Genomic DNA, 14,808 nt, shown 5'->3' with positions numbered 1-14,808 from the left:
TATGCAAATCGTTCGCGGCATAAAAAGGTTAACGAGAGCGTTCTCATGAGTAAGTTATGCCACGCCGGGTCTAGTTAACGCCGCATGAATTTTGCATACATTTGTACGCCACCCTGTGTGTGCGAATCGACGAGGGTACGGCCGAATGTCATCGCCGGGAAAGTCCGATGCACGCGCGTAAAAACGCGCGATCAGCGCGTGAGAGGCTGAGAGACGAGAGAAAAGGCAGGGAAAACGCAGGGGAGATTGGAAAATTCGGTGGAAAAGCAATATGGCAGGTTCGTGGGGACGTGACTTTATACTCGCCGTGAATTCGCGAGATTACGAACCTGCCTGCCCGCTTGCAGCGTGCGTACGGAAGAAGATGGCCGCTTATTTGTTATTAGAATTCCAAGAGTCGCGCGTTTCCTTCCGTGTGTATGCCCGGGAATATACACCCGCGGAGGATATACTCGCGTGGAATATACAGCGCCGTAAACACACACGCCGGCCGCATTTTTTCGAGAGAGTCATCGCGCGTAACGAGCGATCGGCGCGCTTCGATCGGCGAGCGCGACAGCGCGCGGTATTAATAACCGGCCGAGAAAGAAACGCCCGGCGGCGGCTCCTCCACCTACCATATGGCCAACCTAAATTCTAAGAGTCCGGGCGTAACTAGCATAACCGGGATAACCCACATCGAGACAGCGGAAAGAGACTAGTCGCGATCGAATTAACGGCCAGCGGCCGGCCGGCCGGCCGGCCGAATTCGTTCTGTCGCTGCGCGCTGCGAGATCGGGAGTGTTGAAAATTCTCCTCTGAGGCGGAAACCGCGATTGAGAGCGATGCAACGTACGAGCGCTCGAGTTATTGCTCGATCAATAAATCGCAAGATTTATCACTATTACTACCTGTCTGCGGTGCTCTGTGAGAAATTCGAGATTTCTCCACCCGATCTCGCCGCGCGCCGCCGGCTCGGTAGCCGGCGCGCATCGTGAATTCGTTTCCGACGCTTCGCGGACGTTTCGGTTCCACTTCTTCAGGGAAAGGAACAACCTGAAACTGAATTTCAATGTATTTCATTTATATGTTCATTTCGATATACATCATTCATTATTTGCTTGTGTTCGATCCAGGGATTATTGTACAACGGTGATATCTCATTTATTATTTATTACAATTTGTGCGGTCTATCGGCACCTCTCTCACACACGGCCATTACTTATCGGCGCTTTTTACGTTTCACGACACTCGTGATATTACGAACGGACGATTATTCGAACGTGCCGATTCGTATCTTATCCGTCAGTCGCGAAAAGGCAACTATCCGAGCGCGGTTCCCTCGAAGTCGCGAGAAATCGGGGATACGTAATTGGAGTATCGAGATAATGACATTGTCCACGCTCGCTGCGTGAATGACGCGAGTCGAATCGCTTCGTTCCGCGAGCGCGGCACTCGCGATTGTCCCGAGCCGGTCGAGAAATCCAAAAGGACGTTCGTCGCGCTTCTCCGCGATCTCCGACTATCGACGGACTGCCGCGGTAGACGTCCTCTCCCAGTCCCGGCCGCGGTCTCTCGACTCCTCTCATTAAATCACAAATGAATGACATTAGCGGTGCTATAATATCGTACTGCTATTACCGTGGCGGGTATTACGTGTCACGAGGCGTGCGCGTTCTCTCTCTCTCTCTCTCTCTCTCTCTCTCTCTCTCTTTGTCTCTCCTCCATCCCTCTCTCTATCTGTCCCTCTCTTCTTCTCTGTCACTCTCTCCTATCTATCTCTCTCTTCCTCTCGCTTCCTCTCAAGTCTCGCCACTCTCTCTTTCCATCCCCCTCCTCCTGTTCCTCCTTCCCCTCCTCTTCCTCCTCCTCCTCCTTCTCCCGTCTCTGGAAACGCTCTTACTGTTGCATGCAAGGAATCAGGTCACTGCGCTGCAAGAAAGCAAAAGCCGCGGCTACGCGAGAGAGCGCGGATTAGTATTATCGAATATATACCTATATCCTCCCCGGAAAGGGACGATGACTAAGGCGTCGTTTCGACAGAACTTTCGCGCACACACATGCGAGCGCCGCGCCGCGTTGCGCCGCGCTCGTCGTCTCGCGCGCGCGAAAACCTTATCGGTCGCCGCGGTGCGGCGCGGCGTGTGCGCGAAATACGAGCGAGAGCAATTAGCTATTTTCATTTCCCTCTCGTCGGCCGATCGCCTCGGGGAAGCGGCGCGCGTACGCGCAGGACACCTCGGAGGACACCTGGGTGTCGCGCGAAGCCGACGAGCCGGCGCGGCGAGGCGAGGCACACGAATGCTCGCGGCTTGACGCGACGCGCGCTCTCGCCGCGAGAACGAAAGTTCAGCTTCGTCTGAGACGCGACTCGGCTTCGAGACCGAGATCGTTCTCGTCTCGCTTTTCTTCATTTCCACGCCGGCGTTACGTTACGTTACGTTACTCGATTAAGTGGCGCGAACAGCTGACGCGGCGGTCCGCGTATAGGAAGCGCGGGAGAGCGCGAAAGAAAGGTCGCTCGTGTTGCGGGTCATGGTTCAATTATTGTACGGCTCTCGCACGATGTCTCGCTGCATCTGCATGTGCACGGTCATCCCGAATGGCTAATGGCATTCCTCGAGCACCTTTCTCTCGCACCGCGTATTCCGCGTTACTTTGTGCACGTTTTTCTCACACGTTTCGCAACGCGCTGTGCCGGCGCGTCCATTTGTCATTCGAACGTTTCAAACGATCGCGACGATATATTGTTACGTCACTGCAATTAAGGATCCTCCGACTGTAGGATGAACTAGATAGAACTGTAGAATAGAAGGAGAGGGATGTGCTCTTTATATTTTTTTTTTTTATTAAAAGGAGCCAGTTCCACAGGTGTGTACGCGTGTCTGCCCGACGCGGCGCGGCGGCTTAAGTAGAAAGTGAAAATAGACGCTCGCTTTTGTTTATTATGTCGGCCGGCCACGCGAACTTACAATATCGCTTTCATAATTAACTCTTGCACTCTAAGCAGCAGCTACGCGATCTACCCGGCCGGAAAATTTCCATCCTTCGACGTGCGAAGGATGCGTCGCAGTCGACGACCGTTTCGTCCGCTCGAGCTGGACGAGTTTGTCGTGAACATTTAACAACACGAAGCGTCATGAAATATCTGGAGTAATCGCGAACGCTTCCAACGACCCGCGTTCAACTTCTGCGATCAACATCCGCGACGAGCTAAGCTCTCCTTGACGATGGAAGAAAAAGAAATGCGTCTGAGCTATGAATGAAAAGGATTAATGAGAATTTCTGCCGTTCAACGGCGGCGGCGACACACGGCTGTTCGCTCGCGCATCGATCATTCGGATTCTTTTGTCGATCGGAAAATGCGACCCTTTGGCCTTTTACAAAGACTTTCACCGCGTGGCTACTCTATCACCAGCCAACACGCCGTTAGTTGTAAAAGTAATCATTATCTCGCGTGTATCTGGCGACGCGCGGACGCGCGTCGTATGCGTGTACGCACGCGGGAGCGCGCGAGTCGCGACGTAAAGTACAGGTGACTGCGCGCAGAAGAGCATACTTTTTCGCTACGGGATACTGCGAAATCGTCGATGAGATGGGGTCAGTAAAAGTAGGGCTGCTAAGACGGGTCGCGGTTCAATGTCGTTTAGTTATGCGCGTCGTAAATGCATAATTTGCGACGATACTGACCGCGCGTAACACCGCGCTTCGCCGGGAGATAAAAAGGAAGGGGGAGGGAGAGAGAGAGAGAGAGAGAGAGAGAGAGAAAGAGAGAGAGAGAAAGAAGGAGATATTACGCTTCATTATTCCCTAACTAGCTTGCTCAACAAATCGCAACAAATGGATCGTTTACTCTGGGAGGAAGAGAGAGAGAGAGAGAGAGAGAGAGAGAGAGGCACGTCGAACCTTGACGATCTCGTCGAAATAAATTGCGTCAGAGGTTTTGTAAAATTGTAAAAAGTGAGCAGATTGCGCCACTCGTGATTATTCGAGTTCTCAGCCGACAGATACGTCGCCGGGAGAGCGAGAGAGAAAGTAGAATCTGCTGGATTCTGCTGGAACCTTAATTCGAACGCTGTAAAACGCAACCCACCGTGAAATATGAAGTGACGAAGATATGGAATTATTTAATTAACCGGAGGAATGCCCGCAGCTATTGCCCAGCGAAATTAATCAGCTTAATAATATTGTAAAGGTGTTCGCGATTGAATTAAACGGATTATTTCGAAGTATCTCGGCGAAAGAGAAAGACAGAGAGAGAGAGAGAGAGAGAGAGAGAGAGAGAGAGAGAGAGAGAGGGAGGGAGAAGGAGAGAGGGACGTAGAGTGAGAGAGTGTGCGATGAGAAGCAAGAATCTGGCTTACCGAGCCGAACGGTATGCAAATAGATGATGCTGAATGCGAGACGATATTGGCGAGACGCGTGTGCGCGAGAATATATGCTGCTCAACGCGCGGACACTTTAATTAATTAGAGAATTAAAGCAATTGCGGCGCAACGGCCCGCCGCTTGCGTTCTTGCTTTCGCAAAGTCACGAGTCGCGTAATCGACTTGCTCTGTCGCGCTGTTTCAATTAAGCGTCGTGCCGCACATTTCGGAGCGTTCGTGTCCCTCGTCCTTTCACCTTCCCCTCTGCTCGTGTGTTACACTACCAGAAGCGCAAAGTTCCCCTCTCGCGTCGCGTCAAGAGACGACCGTAATCTTCTTACTTTTTACAATTTTACAAAATCTCTCGCGCAGTTTGCTTCAACGAGACCGTCAAGTTTCGACATGCCTCTCTCTCTCTCTCTCTCTCTCTCTCATCTTTCCTTCTTCTCGATCGTCCCTTAAACGAATGACGAAAATTCATAGATTGTTGTAATAATAATACACACATCATGACCGCGACTCTTAAAAACACACGAATATGTCCCGTATTTTTCCTGTATTTGTCCTGTTTTTTTTTTTTCTTTTTTCCGGATCGCAAAACAAAAGTCGTCGAACGAGGCGAAAAGTGCGTGGATTATTGTATAAATGACGTCCCACGACTCTTAAAAATACACGAGCGTCCTGAATTCTACTCTATTCCCGAATCGCAGAGTAAAATCTCTCAACTGAGGCGAAAAATCCGTGAAAAGAAGTATCTGTACTTACATTTTATACGCTTGCGCTCTAGTCACGTACATTAACATTCGCCCCGCCAGAGTGGCACTTTACCTAATAACAAGGAGGGAGTTGCATTCACTGCTACGTTGACTCGTGAAAATAAACACCGCAGGCGGGCGACTCTGCACACGGGTCACTTGCGCTTTTCGTGATATCGAGTGATCGCTCGTAAGCGCGTTATTTGGAATTATCGCGGATTATTGCGCGTCACTACGGAATTTTACGTGCGATAATGCAATACGGAATTTTACACGCGCAACTGTGATATTCCTCTTCCCTCTCTCTTTTTCTCATTCGTCCGGGGGCGTCCATTGGAAATGAAAATCTTTGACGGAGACTTGAGAGAGCGCACAAAGTCGCCGCGCATCCCGCTTTCGCAGTTTAACGCGACCATCGAGCGGAAGCTTAATCGTCGAGTCGACAGTTTTCTATTCAAAAGCGACAACCAAATGTTCCTGCACAAGTTCATCGAACTGTCGATCAACGGACGACAAAGTTCGTTCATCTGTCCGTGTGCCCGCCCCGTCTCGTTCCCCCCCAAAAATATAGAGTCTCATCGGATATCAAGCGAGCCGACTTTTTATCGTTCAAGATATGAGATGCTTCACACGGAGAAAAAGGATTAATTGAATTAACGTGACAATGAACGCACCAAACGAGTTTCGGCCGAAGGAAACGGAGTCTCTGGTTCTCAGAATTAAATTTGCTTCATTTAACAGTCAGAAAGTCCGTTCGCCTCAACCAGAACGTTTTTTCATTTGTCCATTGTCGATATTAATTCAATCGATATCTTCATTCTTCGTGACAAATATCGACGACAAACACGCGTCGTATCACGCAGTATGAGTTTAATAAATACAAAAACTACTTGACATTAATATTAAAATTAATATTAACTTAGTATAGCTAATATAGTGTAGCTTAAAAGTATTATATTATGATAATATCAATATTAATATTAACATTAATATTGAAGGAGAAAGTACACACACACGCGCGTAATTTTTTCGAAGAATTGCAGAAACGCATAAAGAGAGAAATAAACGCGCTACACGTACATCGATTATGATGACTTGCAAGGCAATTGATACATCGAAGAAAGCGTGGAAGAAGAGATTAATTTTTTTCACTTGGGCGTCATCGACTGTATTTCACGAAAGATGTACTTTAATAGCTAATGAATGTCTTGAACGACGCAGACTTATTTCTTCCTGGATTCCACACGAGCGAGGACGAGAGAATCTCATCCTTGGAGCCTTCCAGATCTCCCTCGAGCGTCGCATCAAGTCACGCCGATGGCACGAGGCCCGGCTTTGTTCCCGTATGCCGGTTCACGAGCTGTAGAATGGCCGTGCCACTTTTTTTCCTTAGCCCTGCTACTCGTCAGCAAATAGCGGTCGTTCCATTTTCTTGGCCTTACTGGCGATTAGCTTATAGCCGGACGATTCACGTGGCGAGAACGCCAGGAGTTGCCTTGTTCCTCTCACCCTTGCTACGAGAATGATTTTAACTCATCATCGGCAAACAGGAGCCACAATCGGTTGTTCGCCTCGATTGAAATTGAAAATTTTCGAAATTTTCTTCGTACGTTCACGAGCTCTCCTCACGAGTAAGGATTGTGCTTAATTTTTATAATTACATGTTGCTCCGGGGAGACAAAATTTTAATCACGAATTCTTTAAATTCTTTCGGGTTTCTAGAAAATGTTACCTTGAAAGTAAAATCAAATTCGGGTGACTTTTCACTCACGTAAAGTGAATTCTAAATCGTCTCTAAATCGTCAGATGAAGATCGTCCAGGTCTGAAGAGTGATTGTAATGTTACTTCACCGTCAAAGGAACGAATTCGTTTTAATCGACTGAAACATGAAACATCCAGTCGTGCAGATCAGAAATCTATCTTCTATGCTTGAATTAAACATTCGCTCTTGCGATCCCGCGAGCGGTAATATTTTCACAATCGCTACAAATAAATTCCTATTTGTTTTGAATGAGATTTCATTCCGAGAAATTTAAAATAGCGCATATAATTTATATGAAGATGCAAATCAAATGCAAATCAAAGCTTCTTTATCACCCACATCGATTCACGAGTTTCGATATTAATCGCGATTGGAATATCCGATACCAGAGATGATACGATAACAGTTCAATCATATTAAAAATACGCATTCGTATGATTAATAATCAACATAACCGAAATCAGTATTAGTAGCCCAAGCTCAACAAATTCGATTATTCGCATATCGAGCGATTTTTATCGACGCTGAAAAGGAAGCAGCAGCGAATCTCGTTCCTACCGCGACCACTTTATGTATCGAAAAACAAGGTATGTCCTTAGATGAAAAAAAAATATACAGACAATACGAGGACAAGAAATTATCAGTCGGCAGTTCTCTTTGCATTTTTAATCAATATCAAACACAAGAGGAAGCTTTGCATTTTTCATATCATACTTTGCAAAATACAGAGCATATTTGAACTCTACCGATAAACTTACAAACCAAATTCTATATTAAAAAATAAACTTAAAAAATCTTAGTAAACATATGCTTGCAAAAGTTTGGTTTTCAGGATGTAGCTTTTACAAGATGGCAACAACGTAAAGAAAATGCATATCGCGATAAGCGCGTTAAGAATGTTAACACAATTACCTGTTTTCGAAGATAATACTTATCAATTTTGATAATTTCTGAATATTAACCGAAGAATCGTTGATACATCGTTACTGTTTGTTGCGAATGAAATTAAAAAATTTATTTCCCTCCATCATTTTCTACGCATCATGGATGCTTACACTTTCGAGAGCTCACAGATATAGCGAAAATTTCGAACAATTTTCATAACGGTACGTGTCTTGAGTTAATTTCTTATTAAACGCGATGTAATTAATAAAATGTATATTTCTTTAACTGAGAGATCGCAGCAGTTATATCTCAGAAACGGAACATTGCAAGGTTATGTATATATACTGTATATGTTACTGTATATGTATATATACTTTTTTATTTATTTTTTTTATGTAGATTTTTTATATAGATGATCCTGTGATTTTGTCGGTGAAGGTCGGATACAACTCGTGGAGTAAACTCGTGCGGTAAAATGGCTACAGGCTGTAATCTGTCCAATAATTATTGTCGCGCACTCGTGCGTTTTTCCTAGTTCCTAGTCAAAGATAATTAATATTTACAGTAACTTAAATATGTGCATACATTAGTCGATGTAATAACATTGTGAATATTATGTAACGGCCATCTTAGCCGAGTTTACTCTATATATTAACATGTCACAATTGAGCACCCGGCGTGACGAGACAACAGCGTGTTGCCGCGGAGTCACATTAGGCCGGTGACTCAATCTTCGCGCCGAGATCGCTTGAACGCCAATAAGCGATTCGCAGTGAATAATTACGGAATCGCGCGGACTCTCGGCGGCACACGCCGGGAGATTGAGTCGCGCGGAAGTAAAGAAGGAAAGCCGCGCGCGGGCGGACGGTCTATTATTACCATTGCCGAGATTCGCGAATTGCATTGCGGCGTTATTCGCGCCCGCGCGCACAATTATTTATAATCAAAAGGATAAGTCGGGTTACGATAGTAGCGATATGCGGCGGGCCTGCAATTGACTCGCGATAATGACGATGACGACGACGACGGCGGCGGCGGCGGCGGCGGCGGCGGCGGCGACAACGACGACAACGACGACGACGACAACGACGACGACGACGACGGCGCGATCATAATAATTATTGCATAATGACGCCGAAGGAGTCTCCTACCCACCGCCGGCGCGGCAGACGCGGTAGCGGCCACTTTCCTTTTTCAGTGGCCTGGATCATCCTGTCTTCCTCTCTCGGAGCCGACAAACGGCGTGGCTCCGTTACCTTTTACTCTCAGTTTCACCGATTTGTACACTCAACAACGTAGAAACGGCGCGATTGTATCTATACCGCTCGCGATCTCGGCGGCACGCCTATGCCTGCGCCGCTTGAATAAAATGAGATGATTAAGCGACCGTCGCTGAATTAATAAAAATCTCCCGCGTCCGAAGAAAATATATATAGTGTTACATGTATAATATTTATATTATATTTATAATCGTGTATGTGTGTGCGCTGTGCTGTTTTAATCAATAGAAATGAATAGTAAATTTTTGTAATAATTAATTTCCGTGCCGTACACCGATAAACTTTTGTTTAGCATACATAATCACTTTTTTTTTATTGATAGCGTGTGCAGTTTAACCATGACGAAACGGCACGAACTCTCTCTCTCTCTCTCTCTCTCTCTCTCGGTTGCTTAATATATTGTAAATACTAATTTAAATTTCAACTTTTTTTTAAGCGCTACTCTGCTCCAAGAAGTCTGACATCTTTTTACACGTGAGTTTGATATTATTTACATCATGATGATGTGTATCAGTTCACTCGAACAGAGTTACGGAAGCTATAATTGATATTGATAAACAACAATTATGCCTATTATCAAAGTCAAATTGGCTGATCGAGAATGATTCAGTAGCGCGCCACGTTTTCGTGTTCATTAGTTATACAATGATACGGATTAGCATTACAGAATAGAGCGTTTCGCAGAGCCGCGAGACTCCAGGTGTCGACTTGTTTACAGCCCTCCGTAACGCTCGGGGAGCAAGGTTGCCGTAAAAAAATCGGTTTACCGCGCAGTTTTACGGGAAAGCAGTCGGGGATTTGGATGGACAAAAACAACTTTCGTCGGGCTATTAAAAACCGGCTGTCCGGCTACACGTGTACGCCGGGTTTTATGCATGCGCTGAAACCAGTACTAAGGGATCAAGGTTCAAGTGACGTCGTACATCCAGTTCGCGCTACTCGTACACGTGTAGACGTCGTAGGTGCTCGAGAGAGACGTGTGTACCTGGCGTACGCACGCACGCACACACGCACGCATGCACGCACGCACACACGTGCGAGCGCGCGCCTTCTACGGCCGAGAAGTCTCAGGAGAATGCTAATGTACGCGCTTCGTAGCAGCCGCTCGTAGCAACAGTGATTCTCCAATGAAAGCTTCCGGTAGTGCGCTGGTTCAATGAAAAATCACACCGCGCACACAGCGAGAGATTTTCTCTCTCGTAGGAAACGCACCAGCGACGTCCGTGTAAACCGGTAGGCTCTCTGGAATTTGAGCCAATGATCGAAACTAATTATCGTTTGAGAATTGGAATTTTTATTGCACTCCCCTGTGTCACTGTTGCTCGTATTATCATGTATATTATTTGACGAAAAGGTGTGGAATTTTTTCATTCATGTGAGAAATCTCGGTTGTCGTGCAACAGGGGGGAGAAAAATTTATTGTGACAATAACATGTTTGTGTGTGTGTGTGTGTGTGTGTGTGTATATATATGAATATAACAATATAAACTAGAAATAGAACTATATAGGAAGAGAAAACTTTATTCACCGGTGTGAAATCGTATGATTATATTAGCTTCGCAAAGCCCTCTAATTATCTCGTAATGGCTTATTAGACGCTCCTCCGTGCATCGAATATATCCGACAGCCAGTAATTTTCTTATCACCAACGATAATATTCTCTCCGTTTCGCGCAAACGAAACTTATCTCTGTTCTTCTTTTATTATAATTGTAATTTTAATATCCCAGCTACACGCACACACACACACACACACACACGCACAAATGGCCGGACTGAAAGAGATCGCAAAGCTACGCAGGGTTGCCGTAAAATCATGTCTATATTACATCACGCTAAACATTACTCTGTATCGTCGGCAGGAAAGGAAAAGGCGTGTTACACAATGTAACTATCAAGCTCGAAGAAGGAGCCACCGACACATGTGCCGATAATGTCAGGTGTCCCGTCGCTTTTATCACGCATGAACAGTAATAAGCACGTGATAGTAAGTAGTATTTTGTAAATCGGGCAAAATGAAGTCACGGCACGTTGTAGTACCCGCGAACGTCAGCGCCTGAGGCGAGCTTTCTTCGCTTCATCATCGGAGATCGGGGTAATTCATTTTCCGCAGTCCGGATTAACGTGTACATTCGATAAATTGCATACCTTTACATTACCGAGCACACGAGTATTCAGAGTGTGAATATTTTCCTTCTATCTTTGGCCACGCGATTTTATTCCTTAGTCGATAGTAGGTACGTTATACCCTCGGCGGCTCTGCTCGAAGATTACTCTCGAAACGTAAGAATTATACCAACGGAGGAGAGACTTCATCGTAATTTTAATTGGAAAGAGTCGTCAATAATACAATTTTAATGACATCAAGATGCCCCCTTCAAGTCCTCATTAAGCTTTCTTCCGAATTTCAATTTTCCACGATCCGCGAGGCGGTGATTTTATATTGATAATTTCTACTAACAGCAATCCTTTTAAATTAAAAAGCATCAACTGCAGACCGTGACAGATTTTCTGACCCTAAATTATTGTCGCAATCTAGAGTCTCTATTATTCTCGTGAAAAATTCCTGTATCTTTGAAACGAGACACTCCCGAAGTGTAGATTACACTCAAATCGAGCCGGCAGGATTTAGAAAAAAGTTAACGTCGACTTTTCGATTCCATTTTCGACCTGTACTGTCTAACATCTAGAAATTCTAAGGATGATCGATGAAAGAATTAATTTATATAGAAACTAATATTCTACTTATAGTGTCCCTCCATACGCGCAGAAAGCGCGCAATTTGCCATTTGCCTCTCGGCAAAGTTGGGTTAGGTTAGGTTAAATCCAATCAAGATAAGTTAATATATAAGCTTCGGAGTATAAAATTAGCAGTAACCCTCCATTGCCCTCGTTTAAAAACACGAATTTTAGTTTTCTCGTATTAAAAAAATTGCATTAACATAATTCAGAAAATAACTATACAACAGATATAATCTAAATGGTTATAAGTAAAAAGTCAGAAAGTTTCAGAGTCAACTTTTATGCCGCATCTAAGTAATTAAAAAAAAAGGAAATGTAAACTGAGCGTTTGCCTCATACGAGGGCAATGGAGGGTTAAACGGAATATAAAGGTTAGGAGCGGGATCAAAATTTCGAGAGACTCGTACTCGGTCGCACGCGCGTGCGCGCAACTTCACGATCGTAAACGGCGGCGCCAAGTTAGAGCGAAGAATAGTTTCGACTCTCGGAACCTCATCCTTTCCCCGGTTTCCCGCGATTCTCCGCGCAGCGGTTCTGGAAGTGGGTCAACGTTAGATATGAAGGAACGACGCGCATAGGAGAGGAGCGTGGTTGTTCGGCGGCTTCGCGCGAGGGCCAGGCAAACCTTCGCCGCTGTCCCGACGCGATGGTTTCCATTCTCGCAGCAAGAAATTTCTTTATAAATTTCTTTATCGTTACTCTAGATAAGGGTGCTCAACAAATATCGCACTTCTGATTGCGCGCGTACCAATTTACGCGAGTATTCGTCGTGCTATTTAAATTTTATGTGATAAGAGTGTTCCGTCTGTTACATTTCCAGAAGCGTAAAACTCTCCTCTCGTGTCGCGTCAAATGACGATCGCGAACGACGCAATTTTCTTACAATTCTTTTTTACAATTTTACAAAACCTCTGACGTAGTTTACTTCAACGAGATCGTCATGCTTTTCTCTCTCTCTCTCTCTCTCTCTCTCTCTCTCTCTCTCTCTCTCTCTTCCTCTTTATCTCTTTCTTCCTCTCTATGTTTCTTTCGAAGAAATTTCGAAAAAATTTAAATATCAAGAAAAATTGATTGATGTTCAAAGACAAAGTCAACAACCAGCTGTTTATGTTTCTGTTTGCTTTCCAAGCAAAACTTTTTGGTGACATAATCAGTCAAATCTTTCCGAAAACTTTTCGGAAGTGAGACACATGAAGTTACGAAGAGAAGACCATTTATGTTAAAACGCTGTTGTTATGATATTGAGGAAATGAATCTGCCAAATTTACTGGTGTTGTTGATGCTAAATTTCAGTTGGGAATCAACGAAAATAAAGACGAAATCCTCTCCTACTCAGATACTATTCCTACGTGAGCGTGGAAAATTCAAACTTGCGTTCTTGTTTGATGAAAAAGAAAGGTATAGACATACTTTGACTTTTATTTTGAACTCTAATGAGACGTACACCTGGCTACATAAATTAGACCACAAACGTTTTCTTTGGCGTGACGGAGGGGCGCATAGAGGATGAATAGATACGCGCTAAAAATCGGTGAGATCGGCACGATAATACACTGTTTAATTCCTCGTTTTCCTTTCGTATCTGCCGGCGAGCCGCTGCTTTACTTTTTCACTATTATTTGTCACTTTCCTCGCGCGCACCGATCTGCACGTGCGGTAATTTACGTCCGTCAGTACATTTATTTGCGCCGCGAAGCAGTAAATTGCTCGATGGCCTTCCGTCACCCTCGCTTTCATTTCCAGATAGATCGGCCGTGCTGCTTTCATCCCTATTAAAACGCTCACACCAGGCATGACATTCTACGCATACATACATGCGTTCCACAGACTTGTTCGTTTACATAATTATCGCGGCTGAAATGTTCGCCAAATTCGCAAGGTAATGATAATGATTTTACCGAATGTTGTTGATCCTGCTTTTTCTACATATTAACTGCTCTAGCGGAACCGATGAGAATTCTTACTTCGTGCAGGTGCCAGGTTTGCAACGTTCTTTTTATTTCGCAGCGTATTCGACAAGAGAAATTATTTTACTACACAAATCTCAGAAGATGGATTTCCCTGTAGAATTCCACGTAGACGTGCGTTAAATTTGATCGGGCTAACGATGCTGCGATTCTTTCGCCATACTTGTCGTATTTCAAAATACATGACGTTCGCACTTTTCCACGAACTGACCGCCCAAAAATTCCGTCTGTACGCGGTGATGCTTTCGCAAGGAACAACGACGCATCCGCGCGTGCGGACCACGAGGCGAGGAGATCATGAGTACGATTTTTCCTATCACGAGTCTGTAGCATGAATTTTAATTACTGCGCAGTAAATGTCGGATTAGACATGCGTTGGCGTGAGAAGGACGAAAGAACGAGAAAGAGTGAGCGAGCGAGAGAAAGAGGAATGAAGATATACTGACGGAGGAATAAAGACGATAAGGAGAACTCGCGTGCACGCATTCATCATGTAAGTGGTGCGATCATGCGCACGTCGCAAGCCGAACTGTTCCTGGACCGTAACACTTATTTAAAGTAACACTAACTACTCGATCTCAAGTAATACGGTCAGAATAATTCGCGACACCAAATATTTTATTATGGTGAATTAATTGCCTCATCGATGGATAATGTCGCTCAGCAAACTCTGCGAACAATATGAGATACATGTATGTAAATAACGCGATATATATATATGTATATATATATATATATATATATATATTAGATAATATATTTTGTAATAATTATACGCGCTATCATATAAGTGATTGTTCTACAAGTCACGCAAGTAATTCTTACTAGAATATTAACTCCGAACCGGAAATGCACTTTTCCTCGCGTCAACACGACATTTCAGTCTCATAAGTGCTCTTGAATTTTTTTATGTGAAATACTTCTTCTAGGATACGGGCGATATGTACAAGCGATCATTGACGTCATGATAATCATATGCTGTATCAAGAGAAAAAAAAGGCGATATGTCTACACTTCTATCGTGTGCTTCTTATTAGATCGAGTGCTGCTTACAATGGTGCAACTTTGTA

The sequence above is a fragment of the Harpegnathos saltator genome, unplaced genomic scaffold, assembly GCF_003227715.2.
Source record: "Harpegnathos saltator strain DR-91 unplaced genomic scaffold, Hsal_v8.6 scaffold639, whole genome shotgun sequence".
In the NCBI taxonomy this organism is placed as follows: domain Eukaryota; kingdom Metazoa; phylum Arthropoda; class Insecta; order Hymenoptera; family Formicidae; genus Harpegnathos; species Harpegnathos saltator.
The sequence above is the reverse complement of the archived record's forward strand: the minus strand, read 5'-3'. Positions refer to the sequence as shown.